Source organism: Phyllobates terribilis, unplaced genomic scaffold (assembly GCF_046119375.1).
Source record: "Phyllobates terribilis strain yellow unplaced genomic scaffold, ASM4611937v1 Scaffold_5__5_contigs__length_657084704, whole genome shotgun sequence".
NCBI classification, from domain to species: Eukaryota; Metazoa; Chordata; class Amphibia; order Anura; family Dendrobatidae; genus Phyllobates; species Phyllobates terribilis.
In genome coordinates this window covers 652,476,717-652,493,612 of record NW_027362765.1, presented here as the reverse complement: position 1 = coordinate 652,493,612, position 16,896 = coordinate 652,476,717, and the positions used below count along the sequence as shown (strand labels likewise).

Below are 16,896 nucleotides of genomic sequence, written 5' to 3'. Positions count from 1 at the left end.
TACAATGCCTTTTCTGAAACGTTGTCTCCTTCTGCTGGAACACTGACTTCTTTCATTTAATGCCTGCAGACTATAAAAGAGAACCCAACCCAAAAAGTTTGGTTGATTAGTCTGTGGCATTCTGTTAAACTGTTGCTTATGGCGGTCTCTGTGAGCTTCTCAGCGACATTCAGCCAGCCAGGTATCCTGCCTGCAGTAGATGGAATGTGGCAATGGAACGCTGGCTGCGCGTGTCATAATAGGCTCTGAGCCTTTATATACCTGTGCACAGCAGCAGCCACCTTCAGTCTGCTGCTGGACAGCCAGCAGCAGCAGCAGCAGGAGAGGTATGTAATCAGGAGCCCTCCTGCTAAGGGTAGACAGCTGCTCGTTCCACCCCACCCCCCGCCTTAATTGGTTCTCCTCCCTTCCAACGGTGTTGAGGCGGGTGGGAACAGCAGGGGGTGAAGGTGCTGTGTTTAAAGAGGTGGAGTTATGCAGATCTAAAACGCGTGGATTGCAGCAGCAGCAAGCCGAAAAGTGCAGGCATGTAAGGGATCTAGAGGTTGACAACATGTCTTCTTAACGGGAGTCCAGGAGCTCATCTCCACAAATGGACTTTTCAGGATCCTTGGGTGGCTCCGTAGTTTGAAACCAATTCTGGTTATCGCTTCTCGGCCTTTTGGCTAAGATCAAGTGTAGTATCTGTTCTTATCAGTTTAATATCTGATACGTCCCCTATCTGGGGACCATATATTAAATGGATTTTTAGAACAGGGAGATGGAAAAAGAGCTTGCTCTGTCCACTCCACGCATTGACCTGGTATTGCAGTATCTCCAGGACCGGTGCACCCCTTCTTTAATGCAGTTTCTAAAATCAGAAAGAATTGAATTCAATGTTTTTTGTTCATTTTGCTTGTTTGTCGGATTTTGGGATGGACTCTTTGGCTTTGCTTTTCTTCTCCTCATTGGATTTTTCATGTTCAAAGTTGCAGAAGCCAGATTACAAGCTCATTTTGGTTCAACTTCAGCAACTGTGCATTGCATTGCCATGTAATGTGATGCAATGCTATCTTTCTAGCTCTCCCTTTTTACTTCCTTTTGGATAAACAGACATATTAGGCAAGCATTTTGGAGCTTTCACCTAAATAACTACAGGTGGTGAGATAAGCTGCACAATATAATTGACCTTTCAGTATATTGTTGCACACACACCATCTATTTAGCAAATGCCCTTGTTATCAACAGCAGCCTTTTAAACTCACCTGAGCTAACAGGTATGTGCGCTGGTTACTCTGCTGCGCTTAAAATTTCTTTTTTGGTTTGCTACAATGCCTTTTCTGAAACGTTGTCTCCTTCTGCTGGAACACTGACTTCTTTCATTTAATGCCTGCAGACTATAAAAGAGAACCCAACCCAAAAAGTTTGGTTGATTAGTCTGTGGCATTCTGTTAAACTGTTGCTTATGGCGGTCTCTGTGAGCTTCTCAGCGACATTCAGCCAGCCAGGTATCCTGCCTGCAGTAGATGGAATGTGGCAATGGAACGCTGGCTGCGCGTGTCATAATAGGCTCTGAGCCTTTATATACCTGTGCACAGCAGCAGCCACCTTCAGTCTGCTGCTGGACAGCCAGCAGCAGCAGCAGCAGGAGAGGTATGTAATCAGGAGCCCTCCTGCTAAGGGTAGACAGCTGCTCGTTCCACCCCACCCCCCGCCTTAATTGGTTCTCCTCCCTTCCAACGGTGTTGAGGCGGGTGGGAACAGCAGGGGGTGAAGGTGCTGTGTTTAAAGAGGTGGAGTTATGCAGATCTAAAACGCGTGGATTGCAGCAGCAGCAAGCCGAAAAGTGCAGGCATGTAAGGGATCTAGAGGTTGACAACATGTCTTCTTAACGGGAGTCCAGGAGCTCATCTCCACAAATGGACTTTTCAGGATCCTTGGGTGGCTCCGTAGTTTGAAACCAATTCTGGTTATCGCTTCTCGGCCTTTTGGCTAAGATCAAGTGTAGTATCTGTTCTTATCAGTTTAATATCTGATACGTCCCCTATCTGGGGACCATATATTAAATGGATTTTTAGAACAGGGAGATGGAAAAAGAGCTTGCTCTGTCCACTCCATGCATTGACCTGGTATTGCAGTATCTCCAGGACCGGTGCACCCCTTCTTTAATGCAGTTTCTAAAATCAGAAAGAATTGAATTCAATGTTTTTTGTTCATTTTGCTTGTTTGTCGGATTTTGGGATGGACTCTTTGGCTTTGCTTTTCTTCTCCTCATTGGATTTTTCATGTTCAAAGTTGCAGAAGCCAGATTACAAGCTCATTTTGGTTCAACTTCAGCAACTGTGCATTGCATTGCCATGTAATGTGATGCAATGCTATCTTTCTAGCTCTCCCTTTTTACTTCCTTTTGGATAAACAGACATATTAGGCAAGCATTTTGGAGCTTTCACCTAAATAACTACAGGTGGTGAGATAAGCTGCACAATATAATTGACCTTTCAGTATATTGTTGCACACACACCATCTATTTAGCAAATGCCCTTGTTATCAACAGCAGCCTTTTAAACTCACCTGAGCTAACAGGTATGTGCGCTGGTTACTCTGCTGCGCTTAAAATTTCTTTTTTGGTTTGCTACAATGCCTTTTCTGAAACGTTGTCTCCTTCTGCTGGAACACTGACTTCTTTCATTTAATGCCTGCAGACTATAAAAGAGAACCCAACCCAAAAAGTTTGGTTGATTAGTCTGTGGCATTCTGTTAAACTGTTGCTTATGGCGGTCTCTGTGAGCTTCTCAGCGACATTCAGCCAGCCAGGTATCCTGCCTGCAGTAGATGGAATGTGGCAATGGAACGCTGGCTGCGCGTGTCATAATAGGCTCTGAGCCTTTATATACCTGTGCACAGCAGCAGCCACCTTCAGTCTGCTGCTGGACAGCCAGCAGCAGCAGCAGCAGGAGAGGTATGTAATCAGGAGCCCTCCTGCTAAGGGTAGACAGCTGCTCGTTCCACCCCACCCCCCGCCTTAATTGGTTCTCCTCCCTTCCAACGGTGTTGAGGCGGGTGGGAACAGCAGGGGGTGAAGGTGCTGTGTTTAAAGAGGTGGAGTTATGCAGATCTAAAACGCGTGGATTGCAGCAGCAGCAAGCCGAAAAGTGCAGGCATGTAAGGGATCTAGAGGTTGACAACATGTCTTCTTAACGGGAGTCCAGGAGCTCATCTCCACAAATGGACTTTTCAGGATCCTTGGGTTGCTCCGTAGTTTGAAACCAATTCTGGTTATCGCTTCTCGGCCTTTTGGCTAAGATCAAGTGTAGTATCTGTTCTTATCAGTTTAATATCTGATACGTCCCCTATCTGGGGACCATATATTAAATGGATTTTTAGAACAGGGAGATGGAAAAAGAGCTTGCTCTGTCCACTCCACGCATTGACCTGGTATTGCAGTATCTCCAGGACCGGTGCACCCCTTCTTTAATGCAGTTTCTAAAATCAGAAAGAATTGAATTCAATGTTTTTTGTTCATTTTGCTTGTTTGTCGGATTTTGGGATGGACTCTTTGGCTTTGCTTTTCTTCTCCTCATTGGATTTTTCATGTTCAAAGTTTCAGAAGCCAGATTACAAGCTCATTTTGGTTCAACTTCAGCAACTGTGCATTGCATTGCCATGTAATGTGATGCAATGCTATCTTTCTAGCTCTCCCTTTTTACTTCCTTTTGGATAAACAGACATATTAGGCAAGCATTTTGGAGCTTTCACCTAAATAACTACAGGTGGTGAGATAAGCTGCACAATATAATTGACCTTTCAGTATATTGTTGCACACACACCATCTATTTAGCAAATGCCCTTGTTATCAACAGCAGCCTTTTAAACTCACCTGAGCTAACATTTATGTGCGCTGGTTACTCTGCTGCGCTTAAAATTTCTTTTTTGGTTTGCTACAATGCCTTTTCTGAAACGTTGTCTCCTTCTGCTGGAACACTGACTTCTTTCATTTAATGCCTGCAGACTATAAAAGAGAACCCAACCCAAAAAGTTTGGTTGATTAGTCTGTGGCATTCTGTTAAACTGTTGCTTATGGCGGTCTCTGTGAGCTTCTCAGCGACATTCAGCCAGCCAGGTATCCTGCCTGCAGTAGATGGAATGTGGCAATGGAACGCTGGCTGCGCGTGTCATAATAGGCTCTGAGCCTTTATATACCTGTGCACAGCAGCAGCCACCTTCAGTCTGCTGCTGGACAGCCAGCAGCAGCAGCAGCAGGAGAGGTATGTAATCAGGAGCCCTCCTGCTAAGGGTAGACAGCTGCTCGTTCCACCCCACCCCCCGCCTTAATTGGTTCTCCTCCCTTCCAACGGTGTTGAGGCGGGTGGGAACAGCAGGGGGTGAAGGTGCTGTGTTTAAAGAGGTGGAGTTATGCAGATCTAAAACGCGTGGATTGCAGCAGCAGCAAGCCGAAAAGTGCAGGCATGTAAGGGATCTAGAGGTTGACAACATGTCTTCTTAACGGGAGTCCAGGAGCTCATCTCCACAAATGGACTTTTCAGGATCCTTGGGTGGCTCCGTAGTTTGAAACCAATTCTGGTTATCGCTTCTCGGCCTTTTGGCTAAGATCAAGTGTAGTATCTGTTCTTATCAGTTTAATATCTGATACGTCCCCTATCTGGGGACCATATATTAAATGGATTTTTAGAACAGGGAGATGGAAAAAGAGCTTGCTCTGTCCACTCCACGCATTGACCTGGTATTGCAGTATCTCCAGGACCGGTGCACCCCTTCTTTAATGCAGTTTCTAAAATCAGAAAGAATTGAATTCAATGTTTTTTGTTCATTTTGCTTGTTTGTCGGATTTTGGGATGGACTCTTTGGCTTTGCTTTTCTTCTCCTCATTGGATTTTTCATGTTCAAAGTTGCAGAAGCCAGATTACAAGCTCATTTTGGTTCAACTTCAGCAACTGTGCATTGCATTGCCATGTAATGTGATGCAATGCTATCTTTCTAGCTCTCCCTTTTTACTTCCTTTTGGATAAACAGACATATTAGGCAAGCATTTTGGAGCTTTCACCTAAATAACTACAGGTGGTGAGATAAGCTGCACAATATAATTGACCTTTCAGTATATTGTTGCACACACACCATCTATTTAGCAAATGCCCTTGTTATCAACAGCAGCCTTTTAAACTCACCTGAGCTAACAGGTATGTGCGCTGGTTACTCTGCTGCGCTTAAAATTTCTTTTTTGGTTTGCTACAATGCCTTTTCTGAAACGTTGTCTCCTTCTGCTGGAACACTGACTTCTTTCATTTAATGCCTGCAGACTATAAAAGAGAACCCAACCCAAAAAGTTTGGTTGATTAGTCTGTGGCATTCTGTTAAACTGTTGCTTATGGCGGTCTCTGTGAGCTTCTCAGCGACATTCAGCCAGCCAGGTATCCTGCCTGCAGTAGATGGAATGTGGCAATGGAACGCTGGCTGCGCGTGTCATAATAGGCTCTGAGCCTTTATATACCTGTGCACAGCAGCAGCCACCTTCAGTCTGCTGCTGGACAGCCAGCAGCAGCAGCAGCAGGAGAGGTATGTAATCAGGAGCCCTCCTGCTAAGGGTAGACAGCTGCTCGTTCCACCCCACCCCCCGCCTTAATTGGTTCTCCTCCCTTCCAACGGTGTTGAGGCGGGTGGGAACAGCAGGGGGTGAAGGTGCTGTGTTTAAAGAGGTGGAGTTATGCAGATCTAAAACGCGTGGATTGCAGCAGCAGCAAGCTGAAAAGTGCCGGCATGTAAGGGATCTAGAGGTTGACAACATGTCTTCTTAACGGGAGTCTAGGAGCTCATCTCCACAAATGGACTTTTCAGGATCCTTGGGTGGCTCCGTAGTTTGAAACCAATTCTGGTTATCGCTTCTCGGCCTTTTGGCTAAGATCAAGTGTAGTATCTGTTCTTATCAGTTTAATATCTGATACGTCCCCTATCTGGGGACCATATATTAAATGGATTTTTAGAACAGGGAGATGGAAAAAGAGCTTGCTCTGTCCACTCCACGCATTGACCTGGTATTGCAGTATCTCCAGGACCGGTGCACCCCTTCTTTAATGCAGTTTCTAAAATCAGAAAGAATTGAATTCAATGTTTTTTGTTCATTTTGCTTGTTTGTCGGATTTTGGGATGGACTCTTTGGCTTTGCTTTTCTTCTCCTCATTGGATTTTTCATGTTCAAAGTTGCAGAAGCCAGATTACAAGCTCATTTTGGTTCAACTTCAGCAACTGTGCATTGCATTGCCATGTAATGTGATGCAATGCTATCTTTCTAGCTCTCCCTTTTTACTTCCTTTTGGATAAACAGACATATTAGGCAAGCATTTTGGAGCTTTAACCTAAATAACTACAGGTGGTGAGATAAGCTGCACAATATAATTGACCTTTCAGTATATTGTTGCACACACACCATCTATTTAGCAAATGCCCTTGTTATCAACAGCAGCCTTTTAAACTCACCTGAGCTAACAGGTATGTGCGCTGGTTACTCTGCTGCGCTTAAAATTTCTTTTTTGGTTTGCTATAATGCCTTTTCTGAAACGTTGTCTCCTTCTGCTGGAACACTGACTTCTTTCATTTAATGCCTGCAGACTATAAAAGAGAACCCAACCCAAAAAGTTTGGTTGATTAGTCTGTGGCATTCTGTTAAACTGTTGCTTATGGCGGTCTCTGTGAGCTTCTCAGCGACATTCAGCCAGCCAGGTATCCTGCCTGCAGTAGATGGAATGTGGCAATGGAACGCTGGCTGCGCGTGTCATAATAGGCTCTGATCCTTTATATACCTGTGCACAGCAGCAGCCACCTTCAGTCTGCTGCTGGACAGCCAGCAGCAGCAGCAGCAGGAGAGGTATGTAATCAGGAGCCCTCCTGCTAAGGGTAGACAGCTGCTCGTTCCACCCCACCCCCCGCCTTAATTGGTTCTCCTCCCTTCCAACGGTGTTGAGGCGGGTGGGAACAGCAGGGGGTGAAGGTGCTGTGTTTAAAGAGGTGGAGTTATGCAGATCTAAAACGCGTGGATTGCAGCAGCAGCAAGCCGAAAAGTGCAGGCATGTAAGGGATCTAGAGGTTGACAACATGTCTTCTTAACGGGAGTCCAGGAGCTCATCTCCACAAATGGACTTTTCAGGATCCTTGGGTGGCTCCGTAGTTTGAAACCAATTCTGGTTATCGCTTCTCGGCCTTTTGGCTAAGATCAAGTGTAGTATCTGTTCTTATCAGTTTAATATCTGATACGTCCCCTATCTGGGGACCATATATTAAATGGATTTTTAGAACAGGGAGATGGAAAAAGAGCTTGCTCTGTCCACTCCACGCATTGACCTGGTATTGCAGTATCTTCAGGACCGGTGCACCCCTTCTTTAATGCAGTTTCTAAAATCAGAAAGAATTGAATTCAATGTTTTTTGTTCATTTTGCTTGTTTGTCGGATTTTGGGATGGACTCTTTGGCTTTGCTTTTCTTCTCCTCATTGGATTTTTCATGTTCAAAGTTGCAGAAGCCAGATTACAAGCTCATTTTGGTTCAACTTCAGCAACTGTGCATTGCATTGCCATGTAATGTGATGCAATGCTATCTTTCTAGCTCTCCCTTTTTACTTCCTTTTGGATAAACAGACATATTAGGCAAGCATTTTGGAGCTTTCACCTAAATAACTACAGGTGGTGAGATAAGCTGCACAATATAATTGACCTTTCAGTATATTGTTGCACACACACCATCTATTTAGCAAATGCCCTTGTTATCAACAGCAGCCTTTTAAACTCACCTGAGCTAACAGGTATGTGCGCTGGTTACTCTGCTGCGCTTAAAATTTCTTTTTTGGTTTGTTACAATGCCTTTTCTGAAACGTTGTCTCCTTCTGCTGGAACACTGACTTCTTTCATTTAATGCCTGCAGACTATAAAAGAGAACCCAACCCAAAAAGTTTGGTTGATTAGTCTGTGGCATTCTGTTAACCTGTTGCTTATGGAGGTCTCTGTGAGCTTCTCAGCGACATTCAGCCAGCCAGGTATCCTGCCTGCAGTAGATGGAATGTGGCAATGGAACGCTGGCTGCGCGTGTCATAATAGGCTCTGAGCCTTTATATACCTGTGCACAGCAGCAGCCACCTTCAGTCTGCTGCTGGACAGCCAGCAGCAGCAGCAGCAGGAGAGGTATGTAATCAGGAGCCCTCCTGCTAAGGGTAGACAGCTGCTCGTTCCACCCCACCCCCCGCCTTAATTGGTTCTCCTCCCTTCCAACGGTGTTGAGGCGGGTGGGAACAGCAGGGGGTGAAGGTGCTGTGTTTAAAGAGGTGGAGTTATGCAGATCTAAAACGCGTGGATTGCAGCAGCAGCAAGCCGAAAAGTGCAGGCATGTAAGGGATCTAGAGGTTGACAACATGTCTTCTTAACGGGAGTCCAGGAGCTCATCTCCACAAATGGACTTTTCAGGATCCTTGGGTGGCTCCGTAGTTTGAAACCAATTCTGGTTATCGCTTCTCGGCCTTTTGGCTAAGATCAAGTGTAGTATCTGTTCTTATCAGTTTAATATCTGATACGTCCCCTATCTGGGGACCATATATTAAATGGATTTTTAGAACAGGGAGATGGAAAAAGAGCTTGCTCTGTCCACTCCACGCATTGACCTGGTATTGCAGTATCTCCAGGACCGGTGCACCCCTTCTTTAATGCAGTTTCTAAAATCAGAAAGAATTGAATTCAATGTTTTTTGTTCATTTTGCTTGTTTGTCGGATTTTGGGATGGACTCTTTGGCTTTGCTTTTCTTCTCCTCATTGGATTTTTCATGTTCAAAGTTGCAGAAGCCAGATTACAAGCTCATTTTGGTTTAACTTCAGCAACTGTGCATTGCATTGCCATGTAATGTGATGCAATGCTATCTTTCTAGCTCTCCCTTTTTACTTCCTTTTGGATAAACAGACATATTAGGCAAGCATTTTGGAGCTTTCACCTAAATAACTACAGGTGGTGAGATAAGCTGCACAATATAATTGACCTTTCAGTATATTGTTGCACACACACCATCTATTTAGCAAATGCCCTTGTTATCAACAGCAGCCTTTTAAACTCACCTGAGCTAACAGGTATGTGCGCTGGTTACTCTGCTGCGCTTAAAATTTCTTTTTTGGTTTGCTACAATGCCTTTTCTGAAACGTTGTCTCCTTCTGCTGGAACACTGACTTCTTTCATTTAATGCCTGCAGACTATAAAAGAGAACCCAACCCAAAAAGTTTGGTTGATTAGTCTGTGGCATTCTGTTAAACTGTTGCTTATGGCGGTCTCTGTGAGCTTCTCAGCGACATTCAGCCAGCCAGGTATCCTGCCTGCAGTAGATGGAATGTGGCAATGGAACGCTGGCTGCGCGTGTCATAATAGGCTCTGAGCCTTTATATACCTGTGCACAGCAGCAGCCACCTTCAGTCTGCTGCTGGACAGCCAGCAGCAGCAGCAGGAGAGGTATGTAATCAGGAGCCCTCCTGCTAAGGGTAGACAGCTGCTCGTTCCACCCCACCCCCCGCCTTAATTGGTTCTCCTCCCTTCCAACGGTGTTGAGGCGGGTGGGAACAGCAGGGGGTGAAGGTGCTGTGTTTAAAGAGGTGGAGTTATGCAGATCTAAAACGCGTGGATTGCAGCAGCAGCAAGCCGAAAAGTGCAGCCATGTAAGGGATCTAGAGGTTGACAACATGTCTTCTTAACGGGAGTCCAGGAGCTCATCTCCACAAATGGACTTTTCAGGATCCTTGGGTGGCTCCGTAGTTTGAAACCAATTCTGGTTATCGCTTCTCGGCCTTTTGGCTAAGATCAAGTGTAGTATCTGTTCTTATCAGTTTAATATCTGATACGTCCCCTATCTGGGGACCATATATTAAATGGATTTTTAGAACAGGGAGATGGAAAAAGAGCTTGCTCTGTCCACTCCACGCATTGACCTGGTATTGCAGTATCTCCAGGACCGGTGCACCCCTTCTTTAATGCAGTTTCTAAAATCAGAAAGAATTGAATTCAATGTTTTTTGTTCATTTTGCTTGTTTGTCGGATTTTGGGATGGACTCTTTGGCTTTGCTTTTCTTCTCCTCATTGGATTTTTCATGTTCAAAGTTGCAGAAGCCAGATTACAAGCTCATTTTGGTTCAACTTCAGCAACTGTGCATTGCATTGCCATGTAATGTGATGCAATGCTATCTTTCTAGCTCTCCCTTTTTACTTCCTTTTGGATAAACAGACATATTAGGCAAGCATTTTGGAGCTTTTACCTAAATAACTACAGGTGGTGAGATAAGCTGCACAATATAATTGACCTTTCAGTATATTGTTGCACACACACCATCTATTTAGCAAATGCCCTTGTTATCAACAGCAGCCTTTTAAACTCACCTGAGCTAACAGGTATGTGCGCTGGTTACTCTGCTGCGCTTAAAATTTCTTTTTTGGTTTGCTACAATGCCTTTTCTGAAACGTTGTCTCCTTCTGCTGGAACACTGACTTCTTTCATTTAATGCCTGCAGACTATAAAAGAGAACCCAACCCAAAAAGTTTGGTTGATTAGTCTGTGGCATTCTGTTAAACTGTTGCTTATGGCGGTCTCTGTGAGCTTCTCAGCGACATTCAGCCAGCCAGGTATCCTGCCTGCAGTAGATGGAATGTGGCAATGGAACGCTGGCTGCGCGTGTCATAATAGGCTCTGAGCCTTTATATACCTGTGCACAGCAGCAGCCACCTTCAGTCTGCTGCTGGACAGCCAGCAGCAGCAGCAGCAGGAGAGGTATGTAATCAGGAGCCCTCCTGCTAAGGGTAGACAGCTGCTCGTTCCACCCCACCCCCCGCCTTAATTGGTTCTCCTCCCTTCCAACGGTGTTGAGGCGGGTGGGAACAGCAGGGGGTGAAGGTGCTGTGTTTAAAGAGGTGGAGTTATGCAGATCTAAAACGCGTGGATTGCAGCAGCAGCAAGCCGAAAAGTGCAGGCATGTAAGGGATCTAGAGGTTGACAACATGTCTTCTTAACGGGAGTCCAGGAGCTCATCTCCACAAATGGACTTTTCAGGATCCTTGGGTGGCTCCGTAGTTTGAAACCAATTCTGGTTATCGCTTCTCGGCCTTTTGGCTAAGATCAAGTGTAGTATCTGTTCTTATCAGTTTAATATCTGATACGTCCCCTATCTGGGGACCATATATTAAATGGATTTTTAGAACAGGGAGATGGAAAAAGAGCTTGCTCTGTCCACTCCACGCATTGACCTGGTATTGCAGTATCTCCAGGACCGGTGCACCCCTTCTTTAATGCAGTTTCTAAAATCAGAAAGAATTGAATTCAATGTTTTTTGTTCATTTTGCTTGTTTGTCGGATTTTGGGATGGACTCTTTGGCTTTGCTTTTCTTCTCCTCATTGGATTTTTCATGTTCAAAGTTGCAGAAGCCAGATCACAAGCTCATTTTGGTTCAACTTCAGCAACTGTGCATTGCATTGCCATGTAATGTGATGCAATGCTATCTTTCTAGCTCTCCCTTTTTACTTCCTTTTGGATAAACAGACATATTAGGCAAGCATTTTGGAGCTTTCACCTAAATAACTACAGGTGGTGAGATAAGCTGCACAATATAATTGACCTTTCAGTATATTGTTGCACACACACCATCTATTTAGCAAATGCCCTTGTTATCAACAGCAGCCTTTTAAACTCACCTGAGCTAACAGGTATGTGCGCTGGTTACTCTGCTGCGCTTAAAATTTCTTTTTTGGTTTGCTACAATGCCTTTTCTGAAACGTTGTCTCCTTCTGCTGGAACACTGACTTCTTTCATTTAATGCCTGCAGACTATAAAAGAGAACCCAACCCAAAAAGTTTGGTTGATTAGTCTGTGGCATTCTGTTAAACTGTTGCTTATGGCGGTCTCTGTGAGCTTCTCAGCGACATTCAGCCAGCCAGGTATCCTGCCTGCAGTAGATGGAATGTGGCAATGGAACGCTGGCTGCGCGTGTCATAATAGGCTCTGAGCCTTTATATACCTGTGCACAGCAGCAGCCACCTTCAGTCTGCTGCTGGACAGCCAGCAGCAGCAGCAGCAGGAGAGGTATGTAATCAGGAGCCCTCCTGCTAAGGGTAGACAGCTGCTCGTTCCACCCCACCCCCCGCCTTAATTGGTTCTCCTCCCTTCCAACGGTGTTGAGGCGGGTGGGAACAGCAGGGGGTGAAGGTGCTGTGTTTAAAGAGGTGGAGTTATGCAGATCTAAAACGCGTGGATTGCAGCAGCAGCAAGCCGAAAAGTGCAGGCATGTAAGGGATCTAGAGGTTGACAACATGTCTTCTTAACGGGAGTCCAGGAGCTCATCTCCACAAATGGACTTTTCAGGATCCTTGGGTGGCTCCGTAGTTTGAAACCAATTCTGGTTATCGCTTCTCGGCCTTTTGGCTAAGATCAAGTGTAGTATCTGTTCTTATCAGTTTAATATCTGATACGTCCCCTATCTGGGGACCATATATTAAATGGATTTTTAGAACAGGGAGATGGAAAAAGAGCTTGCTCTGTCCACTCCACGCATTGACCTGGTATTGCAGTATCTCCAGGACCGGTGCACCCCTTCTTTAATGCAGTTTCTAAAATCAGAAAGAATTGAATTCAATGTTTTTTGTTCATTTTGCTTGTTTGTCGGATTTTGGGATGGACTCTTTGGCTTTGCTTTTCTTCTCCTCATTGGATTTTTCATGTTCAAAGTTGCAGAAGCCAGATTACAAGCTCATTTTGGTTCAACTTCAGCAACTGTGCATTGCATTGCCATGTAATGTGATGCAATGCTGTCTTTCTAGCTCTCCCTTTTTACTTCCTTTTGGATAAACAGACATATTAGGCAAGCATTTTGGAGCTTTCACCTAAATAACTACAGGTGGTGAGATAAGCTGCACAATATAATTGACCTTTCAGTATATTGTTGCACACACACCATCTATTTAGCAAATGCCCTTGTTATCAACAGCAGCCTTTTAAACTCACCTGAGCTAACAGGTATGTGCGCTGGTTACTCTGCTGCGCTTAAAATTTCTTTTTTGGTTTGCTACAATGCCTTTTCTGAAACGTTGTCTCCTTCTGCTGGAACACTGACTTCTTTCATTTAATGCCTGCAGACTATAAAAGAGAACCCAACCCAAAAAGTTTGGTTGATTAGTCTGTGGCATTCTGTTAAACTGTTGCTTATGGCGGTCTCTGTGAGCTTCTCAGCGACATTCAGCCAGCCAGGTATCCTGCCTGCAGTAGATGGAATGTGGCAATGGAACGCTGGCTGCGCGTGTCATAATAGGCTCTGAGCCTTTATATACCTGTGCACAGCAGCAGCCACCTTCAGTCTGCTGCTGGACAGCCAGCAGCAGCAGCAGCAGGAGAGGTATGTAATCAGGAGCCCTCCTGCTAAGGGTAGACAGCTGCTCGTTCCACCCCACCCCCCGCCTTAATTGGTTCTCCTCCCTTCCAACGGTGTTGAGGCGGGTGGGAACAGCAGGGGGTGAAGGTGCTGTGTTTAAAGAGGTGGAGTTATGCAGATCTAAAACGCGTGGATTGCAGCAGCAGCAAGCCGAAAAGTGCAGGCATGTAAGGGATCTAGAGGTTGACAACATGTCTTCTTAACGGGAGTCCAGGAGCTCATCTCCACAAATGGACTTTTCAGGATCCTTGGGTGGCTCCGTAGTTTGAAACCAATTCTGGTTATCGCTTCTCGGCCTTTTGGCTAAGATCAAGTGTAGTATCTGTTCTTATAAGAACACAAGAGCTACGATCTACACTTGACGAGAGCGATCGAACTCGGAAGGAGAAGAGCTTCGGAGCCCAGCTGACATCGGAGAAGGAAGGCGGATATCGGTGGGAGGAAGAAGCTCTAAAGAATCCAGAAGAAGACGAAGACTCGGAGAAGAATCGGGCTGTCCTGTGGAATCTTCGAGGAAGAAAATCATCGAGACAAAGACCTTTCGGGGAATTTGTCCAGAACACGACGGGAGAAGAATCTGCATAGCTCCACCCATTCCGGGAAAAGTTCCAGATCCAGCTCCAAGAAGTAACTGCAGGAGGAAAGCCATGGCAAGCGCTGCGAGGAAGGCCGAAAAGAAGAGCCTGGAGCAGGGGACAGCCAGGAGGGCCCAGCCAGGAGCCGATTCTGACCCCAAGGACTCTGCCTCCACGACTGGCCAGCAGAAGGGACCCCAGAAGCCCCGCCACGAAGCTCCAGCCCTGGAGCCATGGATGCGGCAGACGGTGGCCCTGAAGCTGAAGGAAGTGGATGGGAGGGTGCCGGACATATCCTCGGACGTGTTCTGCCAGAAGATGCTGCTGGATCGAGGCTTCTCCAGGTCGGACACCCTCAGCATCCAGACCTTCTTGACGGGGATCTTCTTCGTCACCTTCGCCACTGTGAACACCTGCAGGAGGTTCTGGGAAATGGTAAGCGCAAAAGGACCAGATAATTCTTTCTCTGCCTTTACAGGTAGCTGCCCTATCCAGAGGGACGAAAGGAGGATCACGGTCTCCATGCGCAACCCGCACACCCCAGGCCAAGACATCTGTACCTTCCTGAGACGCTTCTGTTTGGTTGTGAAGGAACCTTCTCACATCCTGAATGGACTCGGCTTCTGGACAGGTAAGTGGTCGGTGACCGTTAGACTTCACAGGGACCTGGCGTACTCAGACGGACTTCGGCACCTGCCCCCGACATTCTCCCTGGGCAACTCCTACGGCCTCATCTATTACCCGGACATGCCGCGGAACTGCAGGAGATGCGGCAAGAACGGCCACGAGATGAAGGACTGTAAGGAGGATGCCTGCAGGATTTGTCGAGTGACGGGACACAGCTCGAAGGACTGCCCGAAGAAGACGTCCTGCAACCTGTGTGGGCTGGCGGCTCATCTGTACAAGGATTGCCCCAAGCGTGAGAGATCCTGGGCATCGGTGGTTGCGACGACCCCAGCTACGGAGGACAAGGCCCCGATGACCAGGCCTGTGAAGGTCAAGGACGCGACGACCAAGGCCCCAGCGGCCAAGGCCGAGACGACCAAGGCCAAAGCGGTCAAGGAGTCGGTGGCCAAAGCCCCAGCGACGGTCCCAGCAGCTCCGAAGCAGAAGAAAAAGTCAAAGGAGGGTAAGAGTTCTGTCACCCCTCTCTCGATCCCTCCCCCTGCCACCCCCGTCCAATCCCCCCCCACCCCGGCCACCCCTGCTGAGGATTCCACTTCCTCTTCCTCCTTCCCCTACTCCTCAGCAGGTGTCCTTTCCCCTGCCCTGGCAGCCACTCTCCCTCCCCAGACCATGGTAGCGGTGGAATTAACCTTTCCTCCACCCGCCGCTATCTATTCCGAGGAGGATTTTCCCCTTCTTGTCTCCCCAGTTCCAACCCGGGGAAAGAGGAAGGTGGAGGACAGCCCTGCTACTGAATCCTCCAAAAAGAAGATTCTGGATTTCGTAGGCGAAAAGGAGGATACCCTCCCTGAGCCAGAAGAGATGGAGCACATGGTTGAGACCCTGGTGGCCGAGCCAGAAGAGGAGGAACTGGTGGTCGCCGAGATCGAGGCCGCGCTGCTTGACCAGATGGAGGAAGAGGGCCTGCTGGTGATCCCGTCACCAGCAGTCAACACCGACGAGGGACCACCCGACCGGAGTGGTAACTAAGGTGTATTGCCTGCGCTAACTTTTTCTTTTTTCCCTACATGATGGCTAATATTAACTTATTTTCCATTAATGTCAGGAGCATCAAGGACAAGTTCAGACGTCAGACTATTTATGCCTTCCTTACTTCCCAGTTGTGTGATGTTTATATGTTGCAGGAATGTTCCCTTCCCTCCTCTAGGTCCTTCAAACATCTGGCCAGGGAGTGGTCCCACGGTCCATCCTACTGGTCCGGTGGGGGTGACTGCAAGTCTGCGGGGGTCGCAATTCTGATCAGGGGGGGCGCATTCACGCTTGAGTCCGTCCAGGAGCTCATCTGCGGCAGGGCTCTTGTTGTAGATGGCAACTGGGCGGGAGAACCTGTCAGGTTCATCAACGTGTATGCGTCCCCACTGAAGAATGAGCGTTTGGAGCTTTTCCAGACCCTGCGGCTTCAGCTTGCCACCACCAGGACCTTAGTGATGGCCGGGGATTTCAACTGCCCCATCGAGGAGGATGGTCGTAGTTCTGGCACATCTGCCAAGTTGGACATCACGTCCAAGCTGCTCATCGAGATGGTAACCGAGGCCTCTCTTCAGGACGTGGTGGGCTCCATGGGGAGAGGCTCCACGAACTATTCGTGGAGCCGACCCGATGGCTCACTCCGCTCCAGGATTGACTTTGTGTTCACCTCTCGGGCAGTCAGGCAGAGTAGGCACTCGATGGTCTCCTGCTTCTTCTCCGACCACAGAGCCATTCACTTACAAGGTGTCCTCGGCGACGGTTTTCCGTCCGGCCCCGGCTCCTGGAAGCTGAATTGTGCTCTGCTGGCTCAGGATGAAGTCGTGGAGGAGCTGAGAGCAGCCTACGCAATGTGGCAGTCCTACAAGGGTAGCTTCCAAACAGTCTCTGATTGGTGGGAATATGTTAAACTTGAGTTTCGCTGTTTCTTTCAGGCCAAGGGTCGACAACAGGCGTGTGAGAAGAGGAGGGACTTCAGAGGGCTGCAGCGCGAGCTGCGGTCGCTGCAGGACCTTCTTCACTGCGGCTGGGACGTGAGGGAGGAGCTGGAGGAGACCAAGAAGAGCCTGAAAAGGCACTTTGAGGAGGAGTCCAAGCGAATCGTCTTCCGTTCCAAAGTGGAGAATCTGGAGAAGGGTGAGAAATGTAACTCATTCTTTTTCAGGAAACTTCATGCCGGTCACACGCCCCTGAACGAGCTGCGAGACGAGAGCGGAAACATGCGACGTGGGAAGGAGGACGTGATGAG

At 47.3% G+C, this 16,896-nt stretch overlaps 10 non-coding genes and 1 pseudogene across 10 annotated transcripts; all 11 read left to right on the top strand.

Annotated features, from left to right (window-relative positions):
- Window positions 1-645: 645 nt before the first annotated feature.
- LOC141274759 (U2 spliceosomal RNA) lies at window positions 646-836 on the top strand. Its single transcript, XR_012323026.1, has one exon. It is a non-coding gene; the product is annotated as a U2 spliceosomal RNA (small nuclear RNA).
- A 1,115-nt stretch (window positions 837-1,951) lies between these two features.
- Window positions 1,952-2,142, top strand: LOC141149460 (U2 spliceosomal RNA). The gene has a single exon (XR_012245756.1). It is a non-coding gene; the product is annotated as a U2 spliceosomal RNA (small nuclear RNA).
- A 1,115-nt stretch (window positions 2,143-3,257) lies between these two features.
- On the top strand, window positions 3,258-3,448 carry LOC141274758 (U2 spliceosomal RNA). Its single transcript, XR_012323025.1, has one exon. It is a non-coding gene; the product is annotated as a U2 spliceosomal RNA (small nuclear RNA).
- Window positions 3,449-4,563: 1,115 nt separating this feature from the next.
- On the top strand, window positions 4,564-4,754 carry LOC141274757 (U2 spliceosomal RNA). The gene has a single exon (XR_012323024.1). It is a non-coding gene; the product is annotated as a U2 spliceosomal RNA (small nuclear RNA).
- A 1,115-nt stretch (window positions 4,755-5,869) lies between these two features.
- Window positions 5,870-6,060, top strand: LOC141274756 (U2 spliceosomal RNA). The gene has a single exon (XR_012323023.1). It is a non-coding gene; the product is annotated as a U2 spliceosomal RNA (small nuclear RNA).
- A 1,115-nt stretch (window positions 6,061-7,175) lies between these two features.
- LOC141149651 (U2 spliceosomal RNA) lies at window positions 7,176-7,366 on the top strand. The gene has a single exon (XR_012245943.1). It is a non-coding gene; the product is annotated as a U2 spliceosomal RNA (small nuclear RNA).
- Window positions 7,367-8,481: 1,115 nt separating this feature from the next.
- Window positions 8,482-8,672, top strand: LOC141274754 (U2 spliceosomal RNA). Its single transcript, XR_012323021.1, has one exon. It is a non-coding gene; the product is annotated as a U2 spliceosomal RNA (small nuclear RNA).
- Window positions 8,673-9,784: 1,112 nt separating this feature from the next.
- On the top strand, window positions 9,785-9,975 carry LOC141274753 (U2 spliceosomal RNA). The gene has a single exon (XR_012323020.1). It is a non-coding gene; the product is annotated as a U2 spliceosomal RNA (small nuclear RNA).
- Window positions 9,976-11,090: 1,115 nt separating this feature from the next.
- Window positions 11,091-11,281, top strand: LOC141274752 (U2 spliceosomal RNA). Its single transcript, XR_012323019.1, has one exon. It is a non-coding gene; the product is annotated as a U2 spliceosomal RNA (small nuclear RNA).
- A 1,115-nt stretch (window positions 11,282-12,396) lies between these two features.
- On the top strand, window positions 12,397-12,587 carry LOC141274751 (U2 spliceosomal RNA). Its single transcript, XR_012323018.1, has one exon. It is a non-coding gene; the product is annotated as a U2 spliceosomal RNA (small nuclear RNA).
- Window positions 12,588-13,702: 1,115 nt separating this feature from the next.
- Window positions 13,703-13,780, top strand: LOC141151063 (U2 spliceosomal RNA; annotated as a pseudogene).
- Window positions 13,781-16,896: the final 3,116 nt, after the last annotated feature.